This window comes from Pogona vitticeps, chromosome 2 (genome assembly GCF_051106095.1).
Source record: "Pogona vitticeps strain Pit_001003342236 chromosome 2, PviZW2.1, whole genome shotgun sequence".
In the NCBI taxonomy this organism is placed as follows: Eukaryota; Metazoa; Chordata; class Lepidosauria; order Squamata; family Agamidae; genus Pogona; species Pogona vitticeps.
The window spans coordinates 235,940,216-235,957,285 of record NC_135784.1 but is presented as its reverse complement, the minus strand read 5'-3'; the positions used below and the strand labels follow the sequence as shown (position 1 = coordinate 235,957,285).

Below are 17,070 nucleotides of genomic sequence, written 5' to 3'. Positions count from 1 at the left end.
CATCCCTTATGTTTTTAAGAAGTTGAATTGTGTTATATAATTTTAATGGGATGTTGTTTATTAATCAGTGCGCTGATGTGCTGCCAATATATGATGGGTTAGAATTCTTTAAGAAATAATAAACAAATACATAATAAAAAGAACACCTACTTTAGTGCTTATCGTGACCAAATTCCACAATGCCATGTCTATTCTGTTGTGACCTGCAACCATATGGGAATATAATGAATGAAACTGGAGCATGTCCAGTTTACTTGCGAATTCCACTTGAGCACATTCATGTTGGAGTTTTCCTTTGAAGCCTTTTCAATGGAGTGCACAGGCCTGTGGCAGAACATCTGGGTAGACTGAAATGTCCCCTGCTGATTTCTGAGTGCTACTATTTTAAACGTTTGAATTGTGGTCCATTTATCTTCCTGCACAGACACTGGCCAGTTTGGCCTGTGTAATTGTCAACAGATGGGATAAGTATGGCACATTAGAAGTCTTGGGTGGCATGGCTGATGTTTGCCCACACTCCTGGGAGTTTTAAGGAAACAGAGTCTGTCGAAAACACACACAGTGCATACTCATGACTTCTGCCATGCTTGGTTGGTATGATAGAAATGAAAGCTGCTTCATGTCAAAGCAGTTGCTAATTTTAAAAGGTAGCTCAGGTCTTTAAAGAATTGCACATTACTGTAGCATTTCTGGTTCAGATCTGAACCCTAGCACTGGAAATGCTGCTGTGCTTCCTCTGTGGTGTGACCTAGTAAAGTATGGCAGCTATGAGTGTGGCAGGGAATCTGCTTTGAATTTTAGTTTGAATATTACAGGAGCAATCCAGGACATTGAACCCTTTGCCCCAAATAGATTCTGCATCATAGATAGTCTGGGCAAAAACCCCAAGTAGAGTCACTGTACCACTGTCATTAGAGGCACCAAGCCTCCATTGCTGTGACTCCAATCCAGACTGGGTCCATCTTGCCTTTGACTGATGTTGAAAAAGAGTGATTCAGCAGGTGATTGTTTTGCAATATAAGCTGGAAATGTGAGGGAGGCTTGGGAGTGCATTATGGACAACACGTCTCTCTAGATTTGCACTGCTGTGCTTACACCAGAAAGGGTAATGTTAAAAGAAGCCCATCATGTTTGCACAGAACTTAAATGGCTCTTGCTTCTCTATGGAAAGCTAGGACAGGTTACTTCAAGCTGCTGTAATGCAAGTATTCTTTAAGGAGAAGAAAGTTTGTTTTATTTTTGTGAAGAAAAGAGATCATGGAGTGTGTGTCAGAACCAATGGGTTTCTAATCTGGGCAAAGACAGGTATGTTTGCTAGTGCCAAATAAGGCATATTAGTCTTTAAGATGCCAGAAGACTGTTTGCAACTTCTAATTTAGAATCTGAAGGTTATGGACAGGATCTACTGCTGCAATTCATTTCCATATAATCACTCTACAGGAACAGAACATCATGAATGTGGTAGCTTGAAGATTAGTTAGTGGTGAGTCCAAAACCTAGGTGTTCATGATAGCGCTGGGTCATGAGCACGTGAGGCCCTGTTTAGCTTTTAAAGATACCATCCCAAGAATCTCCTGTAACAATAGGGTAGTTTATGTGCCTGCAGTCCATTCAGGTTTTTTTATGTGCAGTCTACTCTGCCTTTCTCTGAAAAAGCTAAAAAATGTATGTCCAGACATAGAGAATTGTATTCAATGTGCATTCCCCCCACCCAAACCTGTTCAGTGGTTTGGTAATCTGAATGTAGAATAACTCGTAAACAGCTTATTAAAATTAGAGGTTTTGAACTATGTGAAACATTTAGTATTTTTCACCCCATTGAGCCAAGAAATAAGGAACAATTTCCCAGTTAACAGGGTGGGGCTGAGACATAATTCTCTGTAAATTATGTCCCCCTCAAAATGATTAGGAGTCCAGCGGCGCATTGCTGGGCAGGTATTTTGAGAATGTTGTGTGGAGAGGTCTGTGCCCAACTTTCACAACCCATAAAGCCAAGTCTGAAGCCGTATGTAAGCTAGTAAAAATATATATATAATAAAATGGTATTAAAATGTTAATGATGCTATCATATTTTCTGTTTATAACAGAGTCTGAACTCACTGAGATGAAAAGAATGCCTTGAAATAGCATGAAGTATAAAGGAATGGTGAGTATTTTGAATTCAGAGGAAGTGTTTTGATTTTGATTTACATTTAAATGAGTTTCTGAAAAATCAGAGAGAAAAGTAAGCAGGGCTCAAACAAAGAGACATTTCAGCCAGTGGGTAATCCAAAATGGGATTTAACTGGATGGCATAGGAATTATCAGTCTGGAGATCTTCTGAAAGAAACTTTGGTAGAAGAAAATACAATTGACCAAAAATATGTTTTTTTAAAAAAATTCAGAGCAAAAGCATCATTTCGAGATCCAGATGGTTGTTACAGTAATATTCCCTCCCAAAATCTTCATTTTTGTTTTGTCTTAGAATGGATTTAAGACACTATTGCATTTCTGCTGAGAGGATTTCTATCTTCTTTTCTTCAGCCTTCTTGTTCTGCAGAATAAATGTATTTTAAAACAGATCCCCAATTTATATAGTCTGAGGGAGTTAATGTGTTCTCTGTGACCAAAATACAGTTGTATGGTGTGTATAAGTGGCAAGTAAAAGTCATTCAGAAGAAATACCATTTCAGGTATTTCCTGTACGAATGGGGTAGTCTGTGTGACCGCAGCCTATAACTGATATTTCTTGCAATGGACAATACTTTGCTTTCCTTCTGTGATATGTATATAGGAGCTAACACCTATGATTTGGGCTATGAACCACACACACTACACAGTGTCTTTTCTGTCATGAAAGTACATGGCTGAAGACAAAATAATTCAGCACCTCACTGCATAGTCACATTGAACTTAAGGAGGTCGAAAGGGCTGCTGCCTCCAAGAGTGAAGGGAAACTCAACTGCTTGTCTGTGTACAGATCACTTTTTAATAGGAGGCCTGGGTCTTTATATTGACAGAGGCAGGATCTTGCACTGATCAGCAACTGAAACCTGATGCCTGCATATTCTTTCTATCTATACAGTGGTGCCTCGCTTAACGAGCGCACCGTATAACGACAAAATCGCATAGCGATGGGGTCTCAGAGATTGCAAATGTGATCGCATACCAATGGCCCCTATGGGCAAAACGAAGCCCGACAATCAGCTGTTCGGCAGCTCCAAAATGGCCGCCGGAAGCCCCGAAATGGCCGCGCGCAGCGTTTTTGCACCCTGCCTTTGCTTAACGAGGGCGCGAAAATGGCTGCCGGACCCGGGAAGCATCGCTGAATGGTGAGTTTTCAGCCCATTTGGAACTATGGGTTTTTCTGTCCCGTTCAGCGATGTTTCGCCATAGCGAAGGTTAATCCAGAATGGATTAACCTCGCTATGCGAGGCACCACTGTAGTGTAGTTAACATCATAATTTCTGGTTATTTTACATGCATGTGTGCATTTGTTTGTAATCTTCCCCATCATCATCATGTGCCATAAAGTCAATTCTGACTTATGGCAACCCTTTTTAGGGTTTTCTGGGTAGAAAATATAGAGGTAGTGCTTACCATTCCCTTCTTCTGGGGGCATCCTGGGACTGTGCAGCTTGCCCAAGGCCACACAGGCTGTTGAGCTCGCTGATAAGTCTCCTGGGACTTTGAGCAGCATGAGTGTGCTTTGCCGGCCAGCCTGGTGAGACCGAGACTTCTGTAGTCTCACGAGACTCACATGGTGGGGGTGGAGAGCCCAGGTTACTTAAGGGGCTGTCCACCCCCACACTGTCCTTTTCTGGGCATCAGGAAAAGACAGAGTCTTATTGTGGTTCAACTCTGTTTGCAGCGGTGACACTTCACTCCATGAGCCTTTTCTCTGGATGGGAGGATAGTTTCAACTCACTCTCAAGGGTTACCTTTTTTCGGAGGCGGAGCTTCGTCGCAGTGCTGCCAGCAGCCTCTGGGAATAGCTCCCGGGAAAAGCTGGAACCGCCTGGTCTGGGGTCCCTCTAGAAATGGGGGGATTGAAGGGGAGACCAGGGGAGTTCTCTCTGAAGCAGTTGGTGAGCCCCAGAAGGAAGATCATTGGGCAGCAACCTGATACTTCTTCCTTCTGAAAATTCACCCGAGCACAGATGGGAGCCATCTTGGCAGAATAGCTGTGAGCAAGTCCACTCCCACCCACCTCGAGGAGAGGAGAACAAGAAATATGTCTGAAAATATACAATAACAAAGTAACTTGAAGCCTTTAATTTATGAATAACCCCATTAAGATGAAAAAGAAATTAGACTGAAAATACTTGGCTGAAAGAAGATAAGGAGTGGCGAGTCTTGCTTGCCAGCCCGCTTCTTCAAAACAAAACTGATTCTTAAACAGCAGGCTGGCTCAAGGTTGAAGCGAGAGACAGTGGGATGGAAAAATCTTGTGTTTCTGGAAAAAAATCCCAGAGAAAATACCACTGGACAGGCTTTAAGAGACTGAAATTTTGTGAAAGCTGTTTAGTCTGGATCTTTCTCCCTAGATAGTATGGGACTCTGATAACAGAATTTTGCTGGGTTTTCGGAGAAGGAGGAATAAGTTTTTGGAAGTAAGAAAATGGACTGTAAATCACCAGTGAGATGACACAATCAGCTAGACTGAGGAGCTAGGAAAACCAGGACTGGAGTTTGATGAATGGGACTTTGATAACAGAACCTTTCTGGGTTTTAGAAGGAGGAATAAACTTTTGGAAGCAAGAAAACGGACTGTGAATCATCAGCAAGATGAACGCAACTGAATAGACTGAGGAGCTAGGAAAACCAGGACTGGAGTTTAACAGATTATAAGGGTATCTATTGGAGAGACTGACTTCCTGTGTCTGCTGTTTAGTCTGGATTTTTTCTTGGCTGGGTTGTGTGGGACACTGATAATACTGCCACGGTTGTAATTTAAATTGTTGGGCTAAAAGTTGATGTATATACTATAATATCTGGGTAAGGAGGGGAGGAAGTACCAAGGGGAGGTTTATGATGATGGGTTTGGTTTGTTGATAAAATAGTGGAAACTAAAGAGTATTATTTATACAGACCATACTCACTGGAAAGATGGAAACGGCTTCTGAAAAATTAAAATATCAATTGTTGGGGACTTTGTCAGATAAAGAATGGCAGGTTACCATGCAAATAATAATAATAACAGGATTTCAGCAGGTAAATGAGCATCTCAGCCAGATGGAAGATTTGATGAAAGAGAAGTCATCAGATGTTAAACAACAGTTAAATGAAACTGTAATAACTCCAGAACTGTTTTTATTGAGTGTGATGCCAGGTAACATAGATGGGATAAAGAGTTACCCAGTGAGTTATTTAGCTACAACAGTCAGAAATTGTGATGTTAAAAATAGGATTACTGTCCTGGATTCATCCTTCTCTTCCAAAAACTGGAAGAAAACAGCCACGGAAACAGGAGAAGCGTACTGAGAAAAGATGGGAAGTGACGGAAATTGATACTTTTTCAGGCATGCTGAACAGAAGGAAATGAAAGAGGGGATGTATTTTACAATTGGTCTCAGTTTCCTGATAGTGTTGGAGTAACTTAGATTTAAACTAAAACATAAATGTAAGTTGATAGCTAGAGGGTAATCAAACACTTTTTAAAAAAGTAGAAAGTTGATTTTTTTATTGGAAAAATGAATAGTTTGGATGCTCGTATACTTAATATGAATAGATTAGATGATTGTATATTCTGTGTTCTCCTATCCTTAAAGCCTTTTCCCCATCCCTTCCACTTCCTTTTACCTTTTGTATTTCCTACTCTATTCCTAGTAGTTTAAAAATAAAATATTGGAAAAAAAGGTTACCTTTTTGTTCCTTACCTTTGGGTTTTAGATATTGCCTTGGACCTCTTGTTTATTTATTAATTGGGGTTTGGGTAGGTCCCGACCAGAGAAGAGGTTGGTTGCCTGGTCTAATTTTATCACTAAGTCTGGTCTAATTTTATCATGCCATATGTTCCACCTTCCACGCCGGTGCAGGCAGAGAATACAACAAATCTGGGGGCTTAGCCTTACCCATCAGTTCTTAATACAGGGTACAATATGGTACCCCTCAGGGCTTTGCTGTACGGAGACTATTCCATGCCTCTGGAAGACCATTTAATCCCGGCCAAAATACGTTGATATTTTCGATCTTCTCAATAGAAAAATTGACAAAAAAGACATTGACGAGGATGAGAAAGAGAAGGAAAAGCATAGAAGGAAAAAGCCAGACAGGACCAACTGGGCCAATTGGCTTCCAGGTTTTCTGATTCATGCAGGCTGGGTAACTCTTTATCCCATCTACGTTATCTGGCATCACACTCAATAAAACAGTTAGCCTGGCGAGGCTCTGGGAGCATTGCTGTAGTTAGCTAGGCCCGGCCAGGTGCTAACGGTAAGTAAGTAAAGGCATCTGCAGTGGAGGCCTCGGATCCATGTGGTCCACAATTATTCCTCGGTTAGCCTGGCAAGGCTCTAGGAGGAACTGTAATGTTAATAAGGCCTGGCAGAGCGTGACCAGAGAAACATGCAGAGGCATCTGCAGCGGCCTTGAATCAGTGATTAGTCACCATTGGGTCCAAGTGGAGAAGCCTGAATTATTCAGGAGTGATAGAATCCACCTGTCAGTCACAGGTTTGGACAGTTTTTTGAAGACATCTAAGGTGGCTTGCTTGTCGAGCTTGTGTGGCTCTGTGGTGGGCATGGAACATAATATGGCTAGTCCCTATGCTGTGGCAGGTAGTGCGGAAATAACAGGCATTTTTGGTGTGTCCCAATTGTAATCTCAGGTAAATCAACAGTGTACCTGACCTCCTGGCACTTCAGATTGTGTGATTACAGTGCCTGTGGGGGGAGGATGCGCTGGGCCACTTCTGGACAAACAGTCATCAGCTAAAGATGGCTTGAGGTTTGGGGTGTTTATTCGCAGCTGGCCGGTTCCTGCTTTCTGGTGACTGCTGGAACTTGGAGCTGGGGACTCTCCCATTTATTGATCAAGGGGTATCGGCACACCCCTGCCTTTCACCTGTTTCCACACTACAGCAGGCCCCCTCTTTTGCCAAAGGATGGCAAATTTTGTATTTGGATGTTATCAGTAAAGTGTGGCCCATATTTGACTCATTACTGTCTCGTGTCTTCATTCTGGGGTTGGAACGGCAATGGCTCTAGCCCCAGGAGACATAGTGGGGAATCAAAATTCCCGACTTCTGGTTCCAGAACCAGATACCTAAACCACTAAGCTATCTGTCCAGTTGCATTTGTCTGTACAATTTTATAAGTGATCATGTTATAAGTCCTCCTTCTAACTTCTGGAGCAGGCTTGAAAGTTTCTATGCCTCTCTTAATATTCTACGAAAATACAGTGTTAGAACTCTGAAAATTTGAGAATAACAGATTGCATACAGACTGCATACAGCTGATCTGGCTGGTGCTCCTGCTGAGGCTCTGGTGGATGATTGGGTTACGGCTGCCACTAGGGCTGTTGACACGATCGCTCCTAAACGCCCTATCTAATGCAGAGCTCGGACAGCGTCCTGGTTTAACCAGGAACTACGAGTGATGAAGCAAACCAGGAGAAGTCTAGAGAGCAAGTGGAGAAAGAAACCAATGAATTATAACAGAGAAGCTGTCAGGGCCGCGACTAACCATTATCTGGCCAAGATAAGGGCTGCTAGTCGAGCTCACCTCGCCTGACCGGATAAGCGAGGCTTCAAATCAGCAGGCGGAAATTTTCCATATAGTCCGCAACCTATCCAGAATTGGTCAGGGTGAAGGGCCTCCTTCTAGTATCTCACCTGACCAATTTGCAGCATTTTTAAAATCTAAAGTGGAGGCCATCTGCCGGGAGTTTTCTCCATTTTTGGTGACAGCGGATTGAGCAGAGATGTCCAGCACTCCGCCTTGCCCGGTGAGCTTTGACCATTTTCAGCCTGTGATGCCAGACATTGTGGGAAAGGTGCTAGTTCGCTGTCGGGCCACCACTTCCTCTCTTGACCCTTGCCCAGCCTGGCTAATCAAAGCAGCCAGGCCTATAACAACTGAATGGGCCACAGCAATAATTAATGGGTCTTTCCAGGAGGGCAGGGTTCTTCCTGCCCTCAAGGAGATGCTCATTCGGCCCATTAGAAAGAAACTCAATCTGGCGGCAGACGATATTGGCAATTACAGGCCCGTCGCCAACGTTTCTTTCATTAGCAAAGTGGTAGAGAGGGTGGTGGCCAATCAGTTTCAGGCACATTTGGATGAAACAAATGCCTTGGACCCGTTCCAGTCAGGCTTCAGGCCGTGCCATGGCACAGAAATGGCATTGGTCGCCCTGTATGATGACCTATTGAGGGAGCCTGACAGGGGAAAAACTTCTCTGTTGGTCCTCCTCGATATCTCAGCTGCCTTCGATACCGTCGACCACGGTATCCTCCTAAGGAGGATCTCCGAGTTGGGAATTGGTGGCTCTGCATTGGCCTGGCTCGGATCCTTCCTGGGAGATCGTCCTCAGAGAGTTCAGCTTGGGGAGAGTGAGTTGGCCCCGTGGAGCCTCAACAATGGGATTCCGCAGGGCTCGGCTACCTCCCCAATGCTCTTTAACATCTATATGAGGCCGCTGGGCGAGGTCATCAGGGGGTGTGGAGTGGCGTGCCATCAATATGCTGATGACACACAGCTCTACATGTCCTTTTTTCCAACTACAGTGGATGCTGTACTGTCCCTGCAGCACTGTCTGGGGTCTGTAATGCGATGGATGCAGGAGAATGGGCTGAGGCTGAACCCGGACAAGATGGAGGTCCTGAGGGTGGGTGGACCCACCATCAGCGGTTTGGGAAACTCCCTCTCTTTTGGGGGGGTGACTCTCACCGTGAAGAGTGAGGTTCGCAGCTTGGGGATTCATCTGGACCAGGCACTTATCATGGAATCCCAGGTGGCATCCGTGGTCCGATTCACCTATTTCCATCTGTGGAGGATTGCCCAACTGTGTCCCTATCTAGATGGGGGCTGCTCACCACTTTGGTCCATGCACTTGTAATCTCGGGGTTAGATCACTGCAATGCTCTCTATGTGGGGCCACCTTTGAGATTAATGCGGAAACTCCAAATGGTGCAGAATGCGGCGGCCAGACTTCTTAGTGGGGTGAGAAAACATCATCATATCTCCCCCACCCTGGCCGCCTTACATTGGCTGCCCGTTTGGTTCCGTGTTGATTTCAAAGTTCTAATGCTTATGTATAAAGCCCTAAATGGTTTAGGGCCTCGATATCTGACGGAACGCCTCCTCCCACCCAAATCTACTCGTATCACTTGATCTAGCCAGGAGGCGAGGCTGAGGAGCCTAGCGCCAAGGGAGGCCCGGAAGGAAAAAACAAGAAACCGGGCCTTCTCTGCAGTGGCTCTTCGCCTTTGGAATAGCCTCCCTTCTGAGATTCGTATGGCCCCTTCGCTGGGCATTTTCAAAGGCCAACTGAAAACCTGGCTATTTCGGCAAGCCTTCACTCCTGCCATCTCTTGATTTATTTATTTTTCTTTCATCTCGAGTCCTTGTCTATTGGTGTATTATTTGTTTTATGTTTTAAATGGTTTATTTTATATGTTGTTAGCCGCCCAGAGTAGTCAGTTGACTAAATGGGTGGGGTACAAATTCAATAAATAAATAATTAAATAAAACAATCCTACAAAAGTGACTCTGGAAGTCTTATATCTTTCTTAGGTCTAACTCCTATATCCTCACTGTGACATTAAACTTTGTTAGACATCAAGATGTGATTGCCTCAAACATAATTGAAATAATTCATAAATTGCCAGCTTCTATGTCCTCTTCAGATGTAACCAATGGATCAAAATATGTGTGCCAATGTTTCAAAGAGTAGAGGGAGAGAGAATGGAAATAGAATTAATATTTTTTTCATTTGGAATGAAAATTGCAACAGATTACAAGCCACTTCTTTTGGATAATGCTCACACTGAAATAAATATGTCTTCAAGGTGCCACAGAACTTTTATTTTAGTTTTGTTGATATTAAATTTGGTATCTCTAACTCTCCCTTCTTTCTTTGGTGTGAAACTATTGAGCTATGCACACCTATGTACACCTGTTTTTGAAATCATTGATAAGTATCTTCTTGGTATCTTTCATGGCTTGATCAGGCATCCCCTGACTTAGCATTTGTGTACAAATCAAATAGATTGCTATTAAATTTTATCTACACTTATCTATGCCTCTATGGGCACTGCTGCAGAGCCCATTAGAGTTAGATGAATCTGAGATGCTACTTTTGTCCATGTTTTCATAATGGCTTCATTTATACTGGATCAGTTTATTATAGTAGAATGTTAACAAGCAATGTGTAGCAATGTTCTAATGCTTTGTTATAATGAACTTGATATAACCATTCAGACATTGAATACCAATGTTTCATCTTGGAATTATGGACTCTTAAGTTTTCAAATTATGTGATTTATACCAGAATAAGGAAAAAAAAACATGTATTTCTGCTTATGTTGGCAGGAATGCCAGCTTGCTTACTGCTTTATTTGTACAAGATTCTGATAGTGCACCACCCAAAGAAATTATGATGGATGCTAGCTTGGATGATTTTGAAAAAGGATTGTGCACATTCATAGAGGATAGAGCCATCAGTAGCTATTCATCATAATGGAGATGTTCCTCCAGAAACAATATGCCTCTGCATGTCAGTAGCCTAGGAGCATAAGTGGAATGGTGCTGTTGTACCCAAGCTTGGCTTGTGTGCTTCCCACAAGCAACACATTGGCCACTGTGTGAGCCAAATGCTGGACTAGAGAGGGCTTCAGTCTGGTCCAACATGGCTCTTTTTGGTATAAAGTTTTTCTTGCTAAAATGGCTTCTGATGTTATTCTCCTCCGCTAAACCAGCATAGGAAACTAAACCAATATTAATAAGACTGACCATACATTTGTAAACCATTCCTTAAACCAAGCTTCTCAGTTTCTCTCTTCCCAAGGATGCATGTTTTGTGAATTATTGTCTCAGCTCCTCTTTTGTGCAGAAGGAATTCAGTAACTGATGTGCTTAATTTGCATTTGTGAGAAGGGCTTTGTGTGCAAAGGAAACAAAGCATTTAGAATTTCATCACTTTCTTTTTGTAAACTGCTCCGGGATTGTGACTGAAGGGCAGTATAATAAATACATAAAGAAATAAATAACAAGGCATGGCAGAAACAGTGTAGCTATTATCTTGGGATACTACACTCTTTTACACTACATAGAAATTGATTATAAAATAATGAATCACTGGTACAGTTGTGGAACAGACAAAATATCTCACACTTTTGAGCTTTTTAGGATCCTAATTTGATAGTTCCTCAGTGGTTTAGCTATCTGGCAGCAGAGCCTGAGGTAGGGAGTTTGATTTCCTCACTGTGCCTCTTGTGTGTTGAGCCAGCCCGTGTGGCCTTGGGCAAGGCCCAGGATGCCCCCACAAGGAGGGAATGGTAAACCACTTCTGAGCATTCTCTACCTGGAAAACTCTGAAAATGATAGCCATAAGTTAGAGTTGCATATTACCTTAATGTTGATTCCTGTTCTGCTCAGACTTTGGAAAAGCTACTTTTGGACCATAACTCCCAGACTTCCTTACCTGGCATGGCACACAGTATGCTAGTAGGGGTGATACGAGAGTTGTAAACCAAAAAGTAAGTTTTCCAAGCTCTGAGCGTGCTACTAAAGTATTGTCAGTTTCTGGCTCTTTGCTTTCTGTAACTGTCAGTGGGTTGTAGGCATTATTTATCACTTTGCTGACATAGTTGCTGGTTCTTTTTTTTTTATGAGGAGTGCGGTAACATCCTTCAGAAAATCAGTTTCCCATCATTCATTCCAAACTGGAAGTATCCTTGGCTTTATAACTCACCGGAAGCTGAGGAATGGTAAAAGGTTGTTGTGCATGCTATGAAACAGATCTCTCTCTTGGATGCACACCTCAATGTGGTGAGAACATCTGAGTGTGCCATGAAAGCTGAGGAGAATGCCATAAGGAGGATTGACTCCTCACAGGGTCACCCAAGGTAGACAACTCAAACCTGGAAAATGGCTATATAGAAGAAAACAGTTCACAGAAATTCTTGAAGGGTAACCACAGGTTAGCAGCAGTAATAGAAGGGAGCAATGGGAGAAGATCTTCCATAGATCATGGGTGTGAATCTCAGATTATCTCTTAGTAGCAGACAGAAGGAGGCATATTAGATGAATCCTCTAGTGAGGATGGACCAAGGGTGCTAGGAATGGATTTTGGGAGGGATCTATGGGGTCCTGCACATCCCAGACTCTGGAGGGGCCAGAGGTCTGATTCTGCAGCCAATGTGGGGCTGAGACTCTGGAGGAGGCTCAACTCTCATACAGTCCATGAGAGCAGCACAGGCTGTAGATACAAGCCCAGAAGGAAGCTACCAGGTAAAGTGCCAGGATGAAGGAGAAAGGTCCTTAGGAGAGCCTCTTTGGGATTATGTGATCTCCTTGGAGGAAAGTTTTTCCTCCTAGTGATGCCAAGTCCAGTAAGTGAAATCCTTCTTCTGCAGGCCAAAGGCTTGCAATTAAGCACTGGACAAGGTCCCAAGAATCCTGCTGGAGACAACAGCTCACTTTGTTCCAGGTCTAGCTTGCTTTGTATTCAGACCCTGCTGCTGATTCGATGCAGTGTATGACTCTTGGATTGCTGGACTGCAACCAACATATTCTCTTTGCTTTCCTCTAACACAGTGGTTCTTAACCTTTGTTACTCAGATGTTTTTGAACTGCAACTCCCAAAAACCCCAGCCAGCACAGTTGGTGGTGAAGGCTTCTGGGAGTTGCAGTCCAAAACTCCTGAGTAACCCAAGGTTAAGAACCACTGCTCTAACACACTCGAGCTGAACTGTCCCCAGTCTGCTTTTTGACATTCTTTTTGGGTTACAGTAAGGAATCTACTTGTCACCTCATGGACTGATTTGCTCCTGATTGTAGGCTCCCCTGGCTAGGCTTGTTAGATACTTCTGCCTGCTCAAACTTCACCTCTGGAAGCCAAACTGTTGGGGAGCAGGATAGTAATAGTAAACCATTTCAGAATATTTATATCTCAAAAGCCCTTTGATGAGACAGTCCAAAATGAAATAAGAGATTACATTGGAAGTTTAAGCTTCAGTTCAGATGACAATTAAGCAGCTATGGGAAAAGTATGGCCAGGGTCCTATTGAGAGTTTACTCCAGAATAAGTGAAATTACATAAATTGCAGGCCAAATTGCTGCTAATAAGCAATCAAATGCATGTTTAATTGCACGTCTCTCCTAGACACACAATGGGTGCCACGTTATTTGGGTGCAATTCACTGCTGAAACTTAAACAATTTCCTGTATTCCCAATAGGCCTGTGGCCAAAAAGTACATATAGCATTTTTGCTAAGGAAGCAATGAAATTAAAGTCAAAAGAATGTCTAGTTGCTGAAATGCACAGAACAAAAATGGAAGTCTAGTGCTGCATATTACATATAATTGGAACAAAAAAACATAAGGAGCTTGAACCAAACCAAAACAAGCTTGAAATCATAAAGGAAAACCTAGAACAACTTAAACATGTTAACATTTGGGTTGTACAAACTACGGTATGAGTATTATCATACTGGTTTCTGGTGTATTTTGTTGAATTGCCCAAGACTGTCTCTGTATTTTGCTATAAATAACTTTTTCAATCTTTTTTTGTAATATTTTGAAACTTTTGTCCTTGTAATCTCACCCCTCTTAATTTTAATAAAATACAAAAATGGAAATGTTAGTTTTTGGACTGGCCATGATGGCTGCATAATAATGGGAGTTTTAGTTCAGAAAAGTAACTTTTCTGAGCCTAGAATGATGCAGAATTTTAAGGATCTATAACTGAATACAATCCCAACATGCCTTCAAAACATTATGTTAATCAGCTCCTTCTAGAATGAAATGCATAGTTTCATCCTGATATCACTCTTAAAGCATTATCTCACTTGATCATGTACAAACAAGCACCACGATGCAGAAAATGCGGTAAGGAGGAACCAGAACATTGCATTTCTGAAGCAAGAGTGACACAAAACAGTCAACAGTTTTCAGTAAGGACAGGAATAGCCCTGCTTTGCAAAATCTCAGTTTCTGCACACTTGGCCAACTGTCTAAAAAGTGTCCAGACATATTTAAATGCATTTCTTAAGATAGGGAAGAAGGAAGGTCAGCGTTTGATACACCTTCTCTTCTTGCCTTCTTGCTGATGTGCTCATTAAGTTATGATAGTTCAAAAAAAATCCACTTGGGAAGCTTAGATTTTTCATTATATACTCCCTTTCCCCAAACTGTGGAAATGAACTTTGTCTGCAGGCTGGAGGATTAGAGTTGGATAAAAGACTCTTGCCTTTATTGATCAGAGTACTTGCTGTATTATTTTACAGACTTTCAGAATTTGGTGATATAAATTGTCAGCAGTCTCAAGCAGCATAGAAACAGATGCAAGTGTCAGAGTTCAGCTGTGGTGCTGCAAACAGCACATGTATTGATTTTTTTAAAAAAATTGTATTGTTCTCTAAGGTCAAACAATTGACCTTACTGAATGTGAAATAAACCCTGCTCCTTCAGAAATATAACGTTTCAAAAACATAAGCCACTTCTGCTAACGTATATGTGAAACTGGATCCATTCAGCCCTTGTTCTTGTCTTTTGGATCTAGATTCTAAAAATGTCCAACCAGCATGGCCTGTGGAGACCCAGTGTGGTATGATGGTTAAGAGTGCCAGATTGGGACTTGGACAATATTGATTCAAGTCCTAACCAAGCCATGAAACCCACTGGGTGATCTTGGACCAGTGGGTCACTCATTCAGTTTCAGAGTTTGACATACCCCACATGGTTCTTGTGAGGATAAAGTTGGAAGGAATAGAGGCAAGTGCTCATGAGCTTATTGTGGAAAAGGTGGGATACAAACATAATAGGTAACCAGATAAATACATTCTGAATATTAGTAGTCTCTAACTCTTTTATTGACATTGCGCAAGTATTCAGAAAAAGGTTGAGGTCAACAGGTGGTGAGGGGGTTTCACATGGAGTGTAAAAGTCTACATAGGAGGCATGCCCAGGTTCTCTGTGCAGTCAGGACCCTGACACACCAGCGTTTCTGATCAACATGAACCTCCACATGTAGGGGAAAACCCCTCTTCTTCCCTTCTTCACACAACAGAGAAACACAACAGATTGAGGAGAAGCTTTTATTTACTTCATTTAGCCTTTTAAGATCCTGTGGATTTACTCTGAAGTTTTCAAGTACTGTACCTCTATTGCCTATAAGCTGGCTGGATAGCTCAATGGTTTAAATATCTGGCTGCGGAGCCAGAGATTGAGAGATTGAGTGTCCACTATGCTTCCTGTAAGAAGAACCAACCTGTGTGGCCTTGGGCAAGCTTCACAATCCCAGGGTGGCCCCAGAAGAAGGGAATTGTAAACTACTTCTCTGTATTCTCTGCCTGAAAAACCCTGAAAATGGCTGCCATAAATCAGAATTGACTGCACATGATGGCGGTGGCGATGATGATGATTGCCTATAAATGGTTGGGAGAAATGTAGGTATATTGTCAGAAAACACCAAAGAGTGATGCCAAAGACTAGCATGTCTCTTATGGGATAATCTTTCACGGACTAGAATCCATTATAGTCAGTGACCAGAGTGCCATGCAGTGACCAAAATCCTGTTGAAGTGTTCCACCTGCACAATGGGAGTGGCATCATAATCACTGACAGATAGTTTATGATTAAAGATTCATTTATTCGATGGGGGAGCATGTCTTGCATGCATTGAAACAAAATCATGTGCACCCCAACATTGAAAAAGGTAATCTTTAATCAGCACTAATCTGATTATGACTATCATTCTTGTTGCACAGGTCCCCACCCCCCACCTGAGGATTTTGGCCAGTAATTCTCCACATCTTAGCAGAGGTTGATGCTGGGCCAGTCACTCTGTCTCAGTCTAACTTACCTCACTGAATTGTTGTGGGGATGTGGGAACCATATATACAATGCTAAGCTCTTTGGATGAAAGGTGGAATATAAATGGAAGCAACAAATGCAACCGATATATTTAGCATGCTCAAAGATGTCGTGTTGTGTTATTTGTCTTTATATTATGTGGGCGACACATGCAGATTGTGTGAGAAACAAGATACTGAAGAAATAATACGAATTCAGTTTGCAGCAGCTAATTAACTGATAGATAACAACCTTTCTGCCATTAATTTTTACCATAAATTATGATTATGCACTTGTGGAAGGACTTGTTATGGTGCATGAAGGCTACAGTTCATGGAACAATCCTTCACACTGGCAAGCACCTCTACATTTTGAAGAAACTTGTGAATCTTAAATATTCATTGAATACAAATCTGGAAGTGCCAGTTCTCAAACTGGGCTTGGAAGCTTTCCGGAAATCATTTTCATACAATTCAGCTGCAGTTGTGCATAACACCAAATCTTAACACGATGAGGTCTGGAAAATTTCTATGGATTCTTCTGGGAAAGGGAAGATGGAGGGGAAGCAGATGAGCTCACTGCCTATTTGGTATACTTATATCTGATTCATTTTGTACCTACTGCTCAGATAAAGAAAAGCAATTTTCACTTTTCTTTTAAAAAATATTTATTGAAAACATTCAGTATACAGAGAAAAACCCTGATTAACTGATGGTCCATCATACATTTCAGTGGAGGATTGATTATGTGAAATATGTTGCTGAAGTATGTCCAAAATAAAATCCTTTCATTTTCATTCAAATGTTGTTTTGACTAATGGGATGAAGTAGATCAGCTCTGCTATCTGAGGGAAACAGCACAGATGAGAAGACTTTGGTCATTCTGCCAAGGTTCCCACATGCTTGGATTCACCTAATCCTGGCTGACAGTCTTCTGAAAGAACGATATGTACAAAAGAGTGAGAAGATCACACATGTCTGTAGTTTTCTCCAGCAACTGCTGAATAGCTCAGTAGTTAAGGTCTCTGGCTGCAAAGCAGAGGTCGGGAGTTTAATTTCCCACTGTGCCTCCT

General features: G+C 42.2%; 1 long non-coding RNA gene across 1 annotated transcript in view; it reads left to right on the top strand.

Annotated features, from left to right (window-relative positions):
- The first annotated feature begins 2,080 nt into the window (after positions 1-2,080).
- The window catches only part of LOC144586606 (uncharacterized), a 50,567-nt gene continuing 35,577 nt past the window's right edge, over positions 2,081-17,070 (top strand). The window contains exon 1 of the long non-coding RNA XR_013541526.1: positions 2,081-2,146. This is a non-coding gene — a long non-coding RNA (uncharacterized LOC144586606). The remainder of the gene's footprint in view (positions 2,147-17,070) is intronic.